The sequence below is a fragment of the Triticum dicoccoides genome, chromosome 6B (assembly GCF_002162155.2).
Source record: "Triticum dicoccoides isolate Atlit2015 ecotype Zavitan chromosome 6B, WEW_v2.0, whole genome shotgun sequence".
Classification (NCBI taxonomy): Eukaryota; Viridiplantae; Streptophyta; class Magnoliopsida; order Poales; family Poaceae; genus Triticum; species Triticum dicoccoides.
The window spans coordinates 321,267,087-321,280,561 of NC_041391.1; positions in this window are offsets into that span (position 1 = coordinate 321,267,087).

The window sequence follows — 13,475 nt, forward strand, 5'->3', positions numbered from 1 at the left end:
CATCTTCCTAAAATGAAATTGAATATTCCACCGTTTGAGGGTAGATATTTTCCTGATATATATCTTACTTGGGAGTTAGAAACTGAACAACGATTTACATGTTTACAATATCCTGAGGAGAGACGTGTTCCTGCTGCATGTGTTTGGTGGTCTGAACATTGTAGATTATATCTTGTTCCAACTACTTGGGCTGCTTTGAAAACTACTATGCGTACTCGTTGGGTTCCACCATATTATCAACGTGAATGACTTCAAAAATTGCAGCGCTTAAGACAAGGAAAAAATTCTGTAGAAGAATATTATCAGGAATTACAAACTGGCATGATTAGATGTGGTATTGTTTAGGAGAATGAAGCTATGCTTGCATGTTTTATGGGTGGATTAAATAGAGAGATTCAGACCATTCTAGAGTATAAGGAGTATACTAATATCACTCGTTTATTCCATCTTGCTTGTAAAGCTGAACGTGAAGTGCAGGATCGACAAGCATTGGCGCGAACTAACTTTTCTGCAGGTCGACTTTCATCATGGACACCGCGTGCATCCTCTACTTCCACTACACCAGCACCTCCATCAGCTGCTACCTCCAGCCGTGATACAAGAAAGCAGGCACAACCACCACTATCTGCCAAGAGCGCACCTGCCGGGCCTACACAGAGCACTTCTTCTTCCATGGCATCAACTGGACACACAAGTGATATTATTTGTCGTCGTTGTAAGGGAAGAGGTCATTATGCGAGAGAATGCAAGTCTCAGCGTGTGATGATTGCTACTGAGGATTGTGGGAATGAGTCCGCTAGTGACTATGATGAGGAGACTATGACTCTTATTACACGTGAAGAACATGGTGGAGATGATTCTGATCATGAGACGCAATACATTGCTCCTGAAGATGCTGACAGGTATGAATGTTTAGTTGCTCAACGTGTTTTGAGTGTGCAGGTTACACAAGATGAGCAAAATAAGAGGCATAATTTGTTCCATAAAAAGGGAGGTGTGAAGGAACGTTCTGTGCGCGTCATCATAGATGGAGGGAGCTGCAACAACTTGGCTAGCATGGAGATGGTGGAGAAGCTCTCTCTCACCACAAGACCACATCCAGATCCTTACTACATCCAATGGTTCAACAACAGTGGCAAGGTTAAGGTAACACGTACTGTTCGTGTGCATTTTAGTATCTCACATATGCTGATTATGTTGATTGTGATGTGGTACCTATGCAAGCATGTTCCTTATTACTTGGTAGACCATGGCAATTTGATAAAAATTCTATACACCATGGTAGAAATAGTCAGTATACTCTTGTTCATAAGGATAAAGATATTACTTTGCTTCCTATGACTCCTGATTCCATTTTGAAAGATGATATTAATAGAGCTAATAAAGCAAAACAGGAGCAAAATAAGAGCAAAATAAGAATTTGAGCAACAAATGAAGCCTAATAATAAAACATCTAGTGTTGCTTCTGAAATTAAATTGAAAAGTGCATGTTTATTTGCCACCAAATCTGATATTGATGAGCTAGATTTCAGCAAATCTGTTTGCTATGCTTTTGTGTGCAAAGAGGCATTATTTTCATTCAAGGACATGCCTTCCTCTTTGCCTCCTGCTGTCACTAACATTTTGCAGGAGTTCGTTGACGTCTTTCCACAAGACGTTCCACCGGGATTACCGCCTATTCACGGGATTGAGCATCAGATTGACTTAATTCCTGATGCTTCACTGCCAAACCGTGCATCATACCATACCAATCCAGAGGAGACGAAGGAGATTATGCGTCAAGTACAAGAGCTTCTCGACAAAGGTTATATACGTGAATCCCTTAGTCCTTGTGCTATTCCTATTATTCTAGTGCCGAAAAAGGATGGTACATCGCGTATGTGTGTTGATTGTAGAGGCATTAATAATATTATTATTCGTTATTGTCATCCTATTCCTAGGCTAGATGATATGCTTGATGAATTGAGTGGCTCTACAATATTCTCCAAAGTTGATTTGCGTAGTGGATACCATCAAATTCATATGAAATTGGGGGATGAATGGAAAACAACATTAAAAACTAAGTTTGGATTATATGAGTGGTTAGTCATGCCTTTTGGGTTAACTAATGCACCTAGTACTTTCATGAGATTAATAAACGAAGTTTTACGTGCTTTCATTGGACGATTTGTTGTAGTTTACTTTGATGACATATTGATTTATAACAGATCTTTGGAGGAACATTTGGAACATTTACGTGTTGTTTTTATTGCTCTACGTGATCCAGGTTTGTTTGGTAACCTTGGGAAGTGCACCTTTTGCACCGACCGAGTGTCTTTTCTTGGCTATGTTGTTACTCCACAGGGAATTGAAGTTGATAAAGCCAAGATTGAAGCTATTGAGAGTTGGCCGCAGCCCAAAACGGTCACAAAAGTGAGGAGTTTTCTTGGCCTCGCTAGATTCTATAGGCATTTTGTGAGAGATTTCAGCACCATTTCTGCACCTCTCAATGAGCTTACAAAGAAGGATGTGCCTTTTGTTTGGGGTACCGCACAGGAAGAAGCCTTCACGGTGTTGAAAGATAAGTTGACACATGCTCCTTTACTCCAACTTCCTGATTTTAATAAGACTTTTGAGCTTGAATGTGATGCTTGCGGAATTGGATTAGGAGGTGTGTTATTACAAGATGGCAAACCTGTTGCATACTTTTCTGAAAAATTGAATGGGCCTAGTGTGAATTATTCTACTTATGATAAAGAATTATATGCTCTTGTTCGGACTTTAGAAACATGGCAACATTATTTATGGCCCAAAGAATTTGTTATACATTCTGATCATGAATCTTTGAAACATATTAAAAGTCAAGCTAAACTGAATCATAGACATGCTAAATGGGTTGAATTCATTGAGACTTTCCCTTATGTCATTAAACACAAGAAGGGTAAAGAAAATGTTATTGCTGATGCATTGTCTCATCGCTATACTATGCTTTCACAACTTGACTTCAAAATATTTGGTTTGGAGACCATCAAAGATCAATATGTGCATGATGCTGATTTTAAAGATGTATTGAAGAATTGTAAAGAAGGAACAACTTGGAACAAGTTCATCGTTAATGATGGATTTGTGTTCCGTGCTAACAAGCTATGCATTCCAGCTAGCTCCGTTCGTCTTTTGTTATTGCAGGAGGCGCATGGAGGAGGACTAATGGGACACTTTCACGTGAAAAAGACGGAGGACGTACTTGCTACACATTTCTTTTGGCCAAAGATGAGATGGGATGTTGAGCGCTTTGTTGCTCGCTGCACTACATGTCAAAAAGCTAAGTCACGACTCAATCCTCATGGTTTATATATGCCTTTGACTGTACCTAGTGTTCCTTGGGAGGATATATCTATGGATTTTGTATTAGGTTTACCTCGAACAAAGAAGGGGAGGGATAACATATTTGTTGTCGTGGATAGATTCTCGAAAATGGCACACTTTATACCATGTCATAAAAGCGATGATGCTGTTAATGTTGTTGATTTGTTCTTCCGTGAAATTATTCGCTTGCATGGTGTGCCAAATACTATTGTTTCAGATCGTGATACTAAATTTCTTAGCCACTTTTGGAGATGTTTATGGGCTAAGTTGGGGACAAAACTGCTTTTTAGTACTACTTGTCACCCCCAAACTGATGGACAAACTGAAGTAGTCAATAGAACATTGTCTACTATGCTTAGGGCTGTTTTGAAGAATAATAAGAAAATGTGGAAAGAATGCTTGCCTCATATTGAATTTGCTTATAATCGTTCATTGCATTCTACTACTAACATGTGCCCTTTTGAAATTGTGTAGGGAGATAAGGGTAGAAAACATGTTGTGTTTGCACCTGGAGATCTTGTTTGGTTACATTTGCGTAAGGATAGATTTCCTGATTTGCCCAAATCAAAGCTAATGCCACATGCTGATGGTCTTTTAAGGTGTTAGAGAAAATAAATGATAATGCATATAAACTTGAGCTGCCTGCATATTTTGGGGTTAGTCCCACTTTTAACATTGCAGTTTTGAAGCCTTATTTGGGTGAGGAAGATGAGCTTTCGTCGAGGACGACTTCATTTCAAGAAGGGGAGGATGATGAGGACATCAATACCATTATTACACCCACAACCCCTGCTGCTATACATACTGGACCAATTACTAGAGGTCGCGCACGCCAATTAAATTACCAGGTACTTACGTTTCTTGGTAATGATTCTAATGTTCATGAGAATATGATGCTGCCTAAATTGGATACATTTGTTTTGCTTACAAATGAAGGGCCTAGCTTGGAGAAGGATAAACATTGGAGCAAGAGCAATCATGGAGATGATGGCATGCGCAAGGGGAACAAGAACAGAGTTACCAGTGATGATTTTAGGACTTTCAAGCCACCATAATGGGTGCATGAAGCCTTGGACGAAATATACAAGATGCCACTTCATAAATTTCGTCCCGAGGCTATTCTAGGTGCTGCGTCACCTTATTATTGGGCCAGGCCCATGTAATTTCGAAATAGATAACTATATGCTATTTTTAGAGTCCGTATGTGTGGGGAAACAAGAGATAGGGTTGATTTCAGACTCCTCCACCAAGGGCCACGAAATTCCCCCCTCTTCCTCCATATATACAACCCTTAGGGCATCGTCTAGACTTTGGGTTTTGTTTAGATTAAAGTTCGCCATAGCTGCAACTTTCCGTACTTCGTTTGTGTTCAACGACCGGACAAAGACGTCACAGAACCCCACCTTGATCAATAAAGCTTTCATCTTATTTTTGCAATATCCAGATTGCAATCTCAGTTTCTTGCTTGTTCTTCGTTTGCTCGCAGGAAACAGACCCTCGTGGTCAGGTTGATCATGCTCCGGCGTGGTTAATAACCTCTCGGAGTTGGTTTAGTGATTGCTAAGGCGCGACGTCCTCGCACGTTCGTAGTCGGATCGTTAAAGTCGACTTGCACCAAAGCGATATCCATCATCTCATCGAAAGACGGGACACCTTTGCCTCTATCAATACTGTACTACTATCATACTCCCTCAATTCCAAAATATAAGTCTTTGTAGAGATTTCCACTATGGATCACATACAGATGTATCCAGACACATTTTAGAGTGTAGATTCACTCATTTTGCTCCATATGTAGTCCATGGTGGAATCTATACAAAGACTTGTATTTAGGAACGGAGAGAGTACCTATTAAAGAAGAATGGAAGAGGAACATGCTAAAGAAGAGCAAGCAGATTTTGGATAATAAAATGTTCGTTGCGCAACGCCCACACATGATGAACCAGAGCGCATTAAGAATGCAACTCCCAGCTGTCTCTCAACCATTTCAGGCGGTTGGATGAAGATCCTACGTCTCCTAACCCTTCTTCTTCCTGGTCTCTGATTCTTCCCACACAAAACACCACACGGGCCGCCGGCCGGACCATCGGCCCCCACCGCCTGTGTTCCTCCGCCACCCCCACCCCCACCCCGCCCGCACAATCATCGTCCCCACCTCCACCGCCCCCACAACCATCGTCCCCACCTGAGCACCTTCGTTCGCATAGGCGAACTTCGACGAGCTCTGGAAAATCGACTGACCCAATTTTGAAATTTAGTCTACTGTGATTTAACTAGTGAGGAATATAAAAGGGGAAAACCATAAGCTTTGGGAGTATAGTGTTGAGCGTGCCATGGCGGATCTGAAGGTGCAAACCGGACAAAGGCAACTTCGCAACTAATGTTTGCTTTCAACTAGCAAGTAAGTGATGGACAAGAAATCAGAGTAAAGCAGTGGCGATCTATTTTCTTGCTACGATAAATAAGTTGAGCAGATACGAAAGAGTACTGCCTCTGGTGCGGCGCCGTTTATGCATCTGCTGAGAATTCGACGGTGATGCGGTAGCGATGGCTGTCGGCGGCGTGAAAGCAGATCTAGGAGGGTAGACAGTGGCGGCGGGGCGCATTGGACGAGACAGTCGTAGGAGCGGCGCCGGCAAGGTGGACAACAGCGGGGATGAAGCGAGAGGACGGGATACAAGGATCCCGGTCCGAAGCCGTGGATGAGAGAGGTCGATCTCTTGTAATGGACGGCGGCGTTGGGGTATCAGCTCCGGCATGGTGCAGGAGCACGGCAATGGATGGGGTGGCGAAGGGGGGAACCATGTCTTCAGGGCGCGCTTGTCTCAAATGCGAGGAAATTTACAAAATTTCCCCCGTTTCAAATTTCCCACATCACAGCAATATTAGTCGGTTGGGGATAGGACAGTAATCTCGCATACACCGAATATTTGCCGACGAGAGTTTGTTTTTGGCGCCCACCGCGTATGAATCAGGGAGGGAGTCGATTTCGGCCGAGGAGACACTGTGTTTTGGTGCCCACCGTGTATGAATCCGGGTGAGAGGCGATTATGTCACGTTTGAGTGAAATTACAAACCTACCCCTATCGAAACCTATAGAAATCGAGCAGATAGGTTTTGCGCGGCAGGGATATGCACTAGTAATTTCCATCTCGCAGTTTTTAGTTTCGGGCGGTTACTGCGACTTTCGCCGCTTCGTTCAAAATTTTGCAGAGTGCACGTTTACCGTGCCAACTCAATTCGAATCCCGTTTATATTCTATTTTTTGGGGGCAGGATCCATTTTCGATTGGAATGAAATTCTATATACATCATTTTTAGATATACTTTCAAAAGCACAACACCCTTTATACATAAATATGGTTTACAAATGGCATGATCTCAGATTCATAAGACTGTATCCATCAATTTGGATTTTTAAATATTTGAAACCACTTTATGTTGAAATCCAATGTATGCATTCCTCACTAACTGTCTCCAATTAATGTGTGTTTCATGCGGTTTTTTTTACTTCTCAAACATGTATAATGTGTTTCACACACGCAACATATAGTGTAATCCCATTTAGACATTAATTCTGTCTCCCAGGGTCTCATATTTCTCCAGCATTCTCTTGTATGTCGCTCACACACACTCTCTCCCCCTAGAGATACCTTGCATTCCCTCATATGTCTCTCTAGCTATCACTCTCATTGTGAAATATCTTTCTCTCACGTAGACACAAAACTCCGTATCTCGGGATCTCATTTTTCTCTGATATTTGTTTGCATGTGACTCACATGCACCCTCTCTATCTCTCTCACACCCACACAAATAACTCATCCTTTTGATCCACTCGACTCCTATCTCTAACGCACACTAGCTACCATCTTTATCTTTCTATTTATCTGTTTCTCCATCAACCTTCTTTCTCACCCTCACACTTGCTTCCAATCACGCACACTACATATGTTTCTCTCTACATGCAGTCAAGTGCCCTCTTTTCATCTTTCTCTCACACATACGTAACTTCACCCTCTGAACCACCCGGCGGTCATCTCCAACAATCAAACTAGCAGATGTCCCTCTACCTAGCATCTCCATCTCTGTATCTATCTGTAGTTTCTACGTCAACATTTCTTTCTCGCACGCAGTCTTGCTTCCTATCACCCACACTATATATGTCTCTCCATACATGCATTTATAGGTTGATCTCTTTTGCACAATCATTGTGTCTCACTCCCTCTGCTCGCCATAGATGCATGCTCCAGCCCACGCCACTATCTCTTAAAGACAAAAACACATGCTCAATTGTCGGGCCTTCTTCCCTGCACTCTCACATGCATGCATATTGTCATACCGATCCTTCTCTCCCATGTTGTTGATCTTATGACTTATGTCTTCTTTCTTTTATCTCGATCATGCGCGCGCACACACACATCCCACTATACATGTATACCTCTCGCACATGCACGGTCAAGGCCTCTATGTCTCCGTACGTAGTTAATTACCCTCAACCCTAATGCCACATCGAATCGTTCTCTTCTTGTGTGCACATAACTTCCGCCTGGATGGGTAAAACACACACTCACACTTAACAATCTCCTTCTAGCTACCCCCCTCTCATTCTTCCCCTATATCCCCCAAACCAATAAGACCATCCCTTCGTTTAATTCCCGCCTACATGCGCCATCGATATATAGTAGTCTTCCTCAGTGTCTCTCGAACAAACACGTTCTCTCGATGTCGACTCCTCTCACGCGCACACATCTTCTCTTCCCTCTCTACGGGCCTTTCTCTCTCGCACACCATCGTTGGTGGCCTATGCCATACCACTACTAGGAAAATGCTTATAGGTAGACATTTAGCAGTAGCGTTGGCTAAAGACCCCACGCTACTCCTATTTAGCAGTAGCGCCTGACAACAACAACGCTGCAACCGCACGTTAGCAGTAGCGCGGGATATCCCGGCTAGCGCTGTTGTTGATGGGCCATGCTCTCGGTCCACTATTGCAGCTTTAGCTATAGCGCTGGGCCTCCTCCCCCGCGCTGCCGCTAAGCTCACCTCTGCTTCCCCCTCGCCGGCCCGCGCGCCCCTCCCCTCTCACTCACTCACACTCACACTGTCAGGACCCCGACTCAATGTCACATCGATCTAGCCTGTAACACCTCATATCACTTTGCGGCCTCACGCACGGTATTCCCACGGGTGTCGCCTTACCTTTGCCCGGGACCGTTTGCACCTTTTGGCTCACGTATATGATGATGTCGCTAGCATCCATATGATAAGGAGCCCGGGCTGACATGACTAGTCGTAAACCCAAAGTGGCACAGACTTACAGGGACAGGCATCCATGACCCAGCATCGAACGTGTCGGTCATCAGCAAGTGGGTCCGGGCTGTAGCACAGGGCTAGCAGGACTCCGGTAAACCGGGCTGTAGCGGGCTAACAGGGCTCCGGTAGTCAATGCGTGACATTTCCCTGAAGGGACAGACACAGGAACGAAGAAGGACACATGCCGGCCAGCCTAAGTGTTCCGGAGCAGTAGCAAGCTACCATGGCTCAATGGAAACACTAGGAGACATTTCCCGGTAAGAGAGGCTACTAAAGATAAACAACTAGATAGTCAGATCCCACACATACCAAGCATTTCAATCATACACACAATATGCTCGATATGTGCAAATACAACAAGGCATCACAACATGAATCTACGACACAAGTACTTTATTTAAAGGCTCAGAGAGCCATACATAACATACATACAAGTACGGGTCACACGACCCACATTCAAGTCATACAGTCATACAAACCAGCAGCGGAAGTAACTTGTCTGAGTACAGACAACTAGTAAAATAAAAGAGACTTGGAAAGCCTAGCTATACTACGTGGACCTTCACAAGCTCAGGATTACCACCTGGGCCTTAGTCTACTCGTCGATGTCAACGTCTACGAAGAACCCATCAGAAGGGGTTGCAGCGCCTTCTGTAAAATGTAAATTATAGCAACATGAGTACAAAGGTACCCAGCAAGACTTACGTCAGATCCTACATACATGCACATTATCAAGAAGGGTTGGTGGAGTTATTGCAGCAAGCCAGCTTTGACTCTTGGCTAAACTATCCTACGAGACTCCAACTTGAAATGGTTTTGCGCACACGAGTCCACTACTCACCACTTCAATACACCACCGAGGATCCACCTCCGTCATCCTACGGAAGAGCCATCCTCGGCACTCACGCTTATCTTGAGATTTTTAGTAGTATCCATTCACTTGTCTATGAACTGTATAAGCAACCAAGTAGTCCTTTACCACGGACGCGGCTATTCGAATAGATCATGTTAACCCTGCAGGGGTGTACTTCTTCATACATGTTTCCACCACTTAGCGTCTGCACACGACATGTGCTCGGCAGACTTCAAGCGAAAGCCGACGTGGGTGTAGACCACGACCTACCTAAACACCTAAGTCTCTAGTCCAGGTTTATCGCCTATCCAGGTTCCATCCGCAGGGAGTCCGGCCGAGGTTTCCCATACGGCCCCGAATGATGTGTACAGGGTTCCCGAGATACCTAACGGGTATTCGATACACTGTGCCACGTACCTACCGCATCACAGCCCACCCCGCGGGTCAGCGCTGTCCACGGCCTCCAGTAAGCTACAAACACCAGAAACTACTTGCAACTCCTGGACAGAGGACTAGGGTGAATAAGAAGTCGAACGGGGTCATATTTCAGGGCCCAATGCATGGTAGTAGCTGAATCTTAAATCACGCATACAGATCTCAGTTCTTAAGGTCGGCTTCAATGAAACAACCCACCATGTAATCCTACATGGCCTCTCATCGATACCTTTACCAAATCGTGTTCACCACATCACTCTCATTACCGACATGATCATTTCACTCTAGCCCATCACCCAGATGAACCAGACCTGACACGACTCTAAGCATAGCAGGCATAGCAAGGTAGGAACAACACATACATATGGCTCAATCAATTCCTACACATGCTAGTGGGTTTCATCTAATTACTGTAGCAATGACAGGTCATGCAGAGGAAATGGGTTCAACTACCGTAGCACACAGCAGTTTGAAATGCGTTGTCTTAATGCAGTAAAAGAGAGCAAGAGTGAGAAGATGGGATTGTATCGATATGATCAAATGGTTGCTTTCTTGCCTGATGGATCGATGCACGGATACGGTTCTTCGCTAGGGTAATCACGGTACTCCTCGGAGGCAGAACCTGCCGCAAAGAACACCGATACACAACCATCACCAAACAATGTGCGACAATATGATGCATGCATGAAACATGGCAATATGAGTGTGTTGGGCTAATACAACTAAAACCAGATGGGTTTGAATCAATTTGAACCAAAGATTCAAATTTCAAACTCATAAATGGCCCTTTAAAGTGTTTTATCTTGTTCTGCACTAAACCTCAAGTTAGTTTGTTTAAACATGCATGAAACTAGTATAGATGGATAGATTGGATTTTTCTGATCATTTTTCATATATAATTTGTTTGATTTGGAGCTACGGTTGAATTTATATGAATTTCTGAAGTTTGCAACAATTTCTGGAATTTATAAATCATTTTAGTTTTATTTTAATTTTAGAAAAGGTTTACTGCGCCAGCATGAGGTCATGCTGACCTCAGCAAGTCAACAGACCCGGTCCAGGTCAAACCTGACACGTGGGTCCAGGGTGTCAGTGGATAATTAACTAATTTAATTTAGTTTAAACTAATGTGGATAATTAGCAGAAGGGGGCCCCACCTGTCATTGACTCAACAGAGTCAACCAGGGCCCACCGGTGGTCAAAGTCAAAATGGCTGCACCGGCGTTTAACCGCCGACGAGCCCGACGCGACGGCGGAAGTGGTTTTGGCCGTTCCGGCCACCAAATGGGTCGCGGAGGGCATCGGGGTGGAGCTGAGGACGAGCCGCGGCTCTTAGTGGAGTCAGTTGGGGTCGGGGTGGCCGGAGTTGGCGCCGGCGATGACCTAGGCGGTCACTGGAGTTCGGGTGAAGGCGAACTCGGGGCTAGGGTGTGCGGTGAGGTGCGGGAAGTGCACGGTTGGACTCAACGCAACGTGGTGAGTGCGTTGGACACCGTGAGTTGGCCGGAGGATGGCCAGGAGCACGTCGGCGACGAGATCCATGGCGGTGCGTGCAGGTGATCTTCGTGCAGTGGCTACACGGCTCGGGGGCGAGAGAGGAAGGGTAGGAGGGGTAGCTAGGCTCACAGAGCACCCATAAAGGTCACCGGCGGGGTCGGGGACGAGCTGAAGCGGCGACGGCGTTGAAGGGGATCTCTGGCGACGGCGAAGTCGGGCGAGTCAGTGCGGTGGACTCGGGCCTCACGAGCACGCGGGGCTCGGTTAGCTCGATGAAGTGGACGGCGGCGGAGCTCCTGGACACCACGAGACGGAGCACGGGCGGCGGGGAGCGCGGCTACGACGATGGAGCGGCGGCGGTGGCGTCGGCCATGGCTGGGGAGCGCGAGGGGGGATGAGCTGGAGAGGAGAGGGGGCGTCTGGGGGGTTCGGGGGAGAGAGAGGGGTCGATCCACGTCGTTAGCCGGGTGAGTGGAGCGGCGAGGCGGCGAGCAGGTGCGTGGCACCCATGCGGTGCTCGCCGTTGAGCACCTTGCCTGCCTGCCTAGCCGGCAAGCAGCTCGCTGGCGCGGCGCTGGGCTGGGCCGGCAGGTGGGCCGGGTTGCAGGCGCCAGGTAAGTCCTTCCTTTCTGTGTTTTTTTTCTTTTTCTATTTTTCTGCAACTTTGTTGAATTATTAAAAATACCTAGGCAACTCCTAAAATCACCAAACTGCTCCTGGTCCAAAGTTGGAATATTTCCAACATGAAACATTTCAGTTTAGGAATATTTGAGCATTTGGAATATTTTATATAATTTTAAATGCCCAAATTCAAATACTTATCATTTAATTCAAAGACCCTAAGATGACCTAGAAAATTGTGCAACACTTTTGGCAGAGGTTCTGAACCAAGACAAAAATGATGGACATTTTAGAAGGGCATTTCAGGTTCATTGAAAAAGTTTTTAGTAAACCCTAGTTGGTTTCAGAGGGGGCTGGGGGTTCTGACATCCCCATTTCAAGTTTCTGATGAAAGGATAGACATGATGCAACACTCTAATGCATGAACTAGCTAGGGTGTGACAACTCACCCCCACTCAAAAGAATCTCGACCCGAGATTTTTGTTCCTCTGGGAAGAAGGCGGGATACTCGAGTCGAAGACGATCCTCCCTTTCCCAAGTTGCTTCATTCTCAGAATGGTGCGACCATTGAACCTTGAGAAACTTGATATTATGACGTCGAGTGGTACGCTCAGCTTGATCGAGGATACGAACGGGGTACTCTCGATACGTGAGATTATCTTGGAGATCAAGCGTTTCGTGGTCTACTCCACGGATAGGATCCGAGAAGAAACGCCTGAGTTGAGAAACATGGAAGACGTCGTGGACTCTGGAGAGATGCGGAGGTAGTTCCAATTGGTAGGCAACTTCTCCTCGTTTTGCGAGAACGCGAAAGGGTCCAATGTAACGAGGAGCCAATTTGCCCTTGATACCGAAGCGATGGGTTCCCTTCAGAGGAGTAACCCGAAGGTAAGCCTTCTCGTCAACCTCAAAAGTCATAGCCTTATGTTTTCGGTCATATTGACTCTGTTGACGAGATTGGGCTGTTTTCAACTTTTCACGAACGATGCGAACTTGCTCTTCTACTTCCTGAATCATATCCGGGCCAAAGAATTGTCTTTCCCCGGTTTCTGACCAGTTAAGAGGCGTTCGACACCTTCGTCCATAGAGAACTTCAAAAGGGGCTTTGCCCAAGCTGGATTGATAGCTGTTGTTATAAGCAAATTTGGCAAATGGAAGGCATTTCTCCCACTCCATTCCGAATGAGATAACAGAAGCTCGAAGCATGTCTTCTAGAATCTGGTTGACGGGTTCCACTTGACCACTTGATTGAGGGTGGAAAGCGGTACTAAAAGAAAGGCGGGTTCCCATAGCATTTTGGAAACTTTCCCAAAATCGAGAGGTGAAAAGACTTCCTCGATCCGAGTTAATTTCCAAAGGAACACCATGGAGAGACACTATTCAGGAGATGTACAAGTCTGCTAACTGACTAG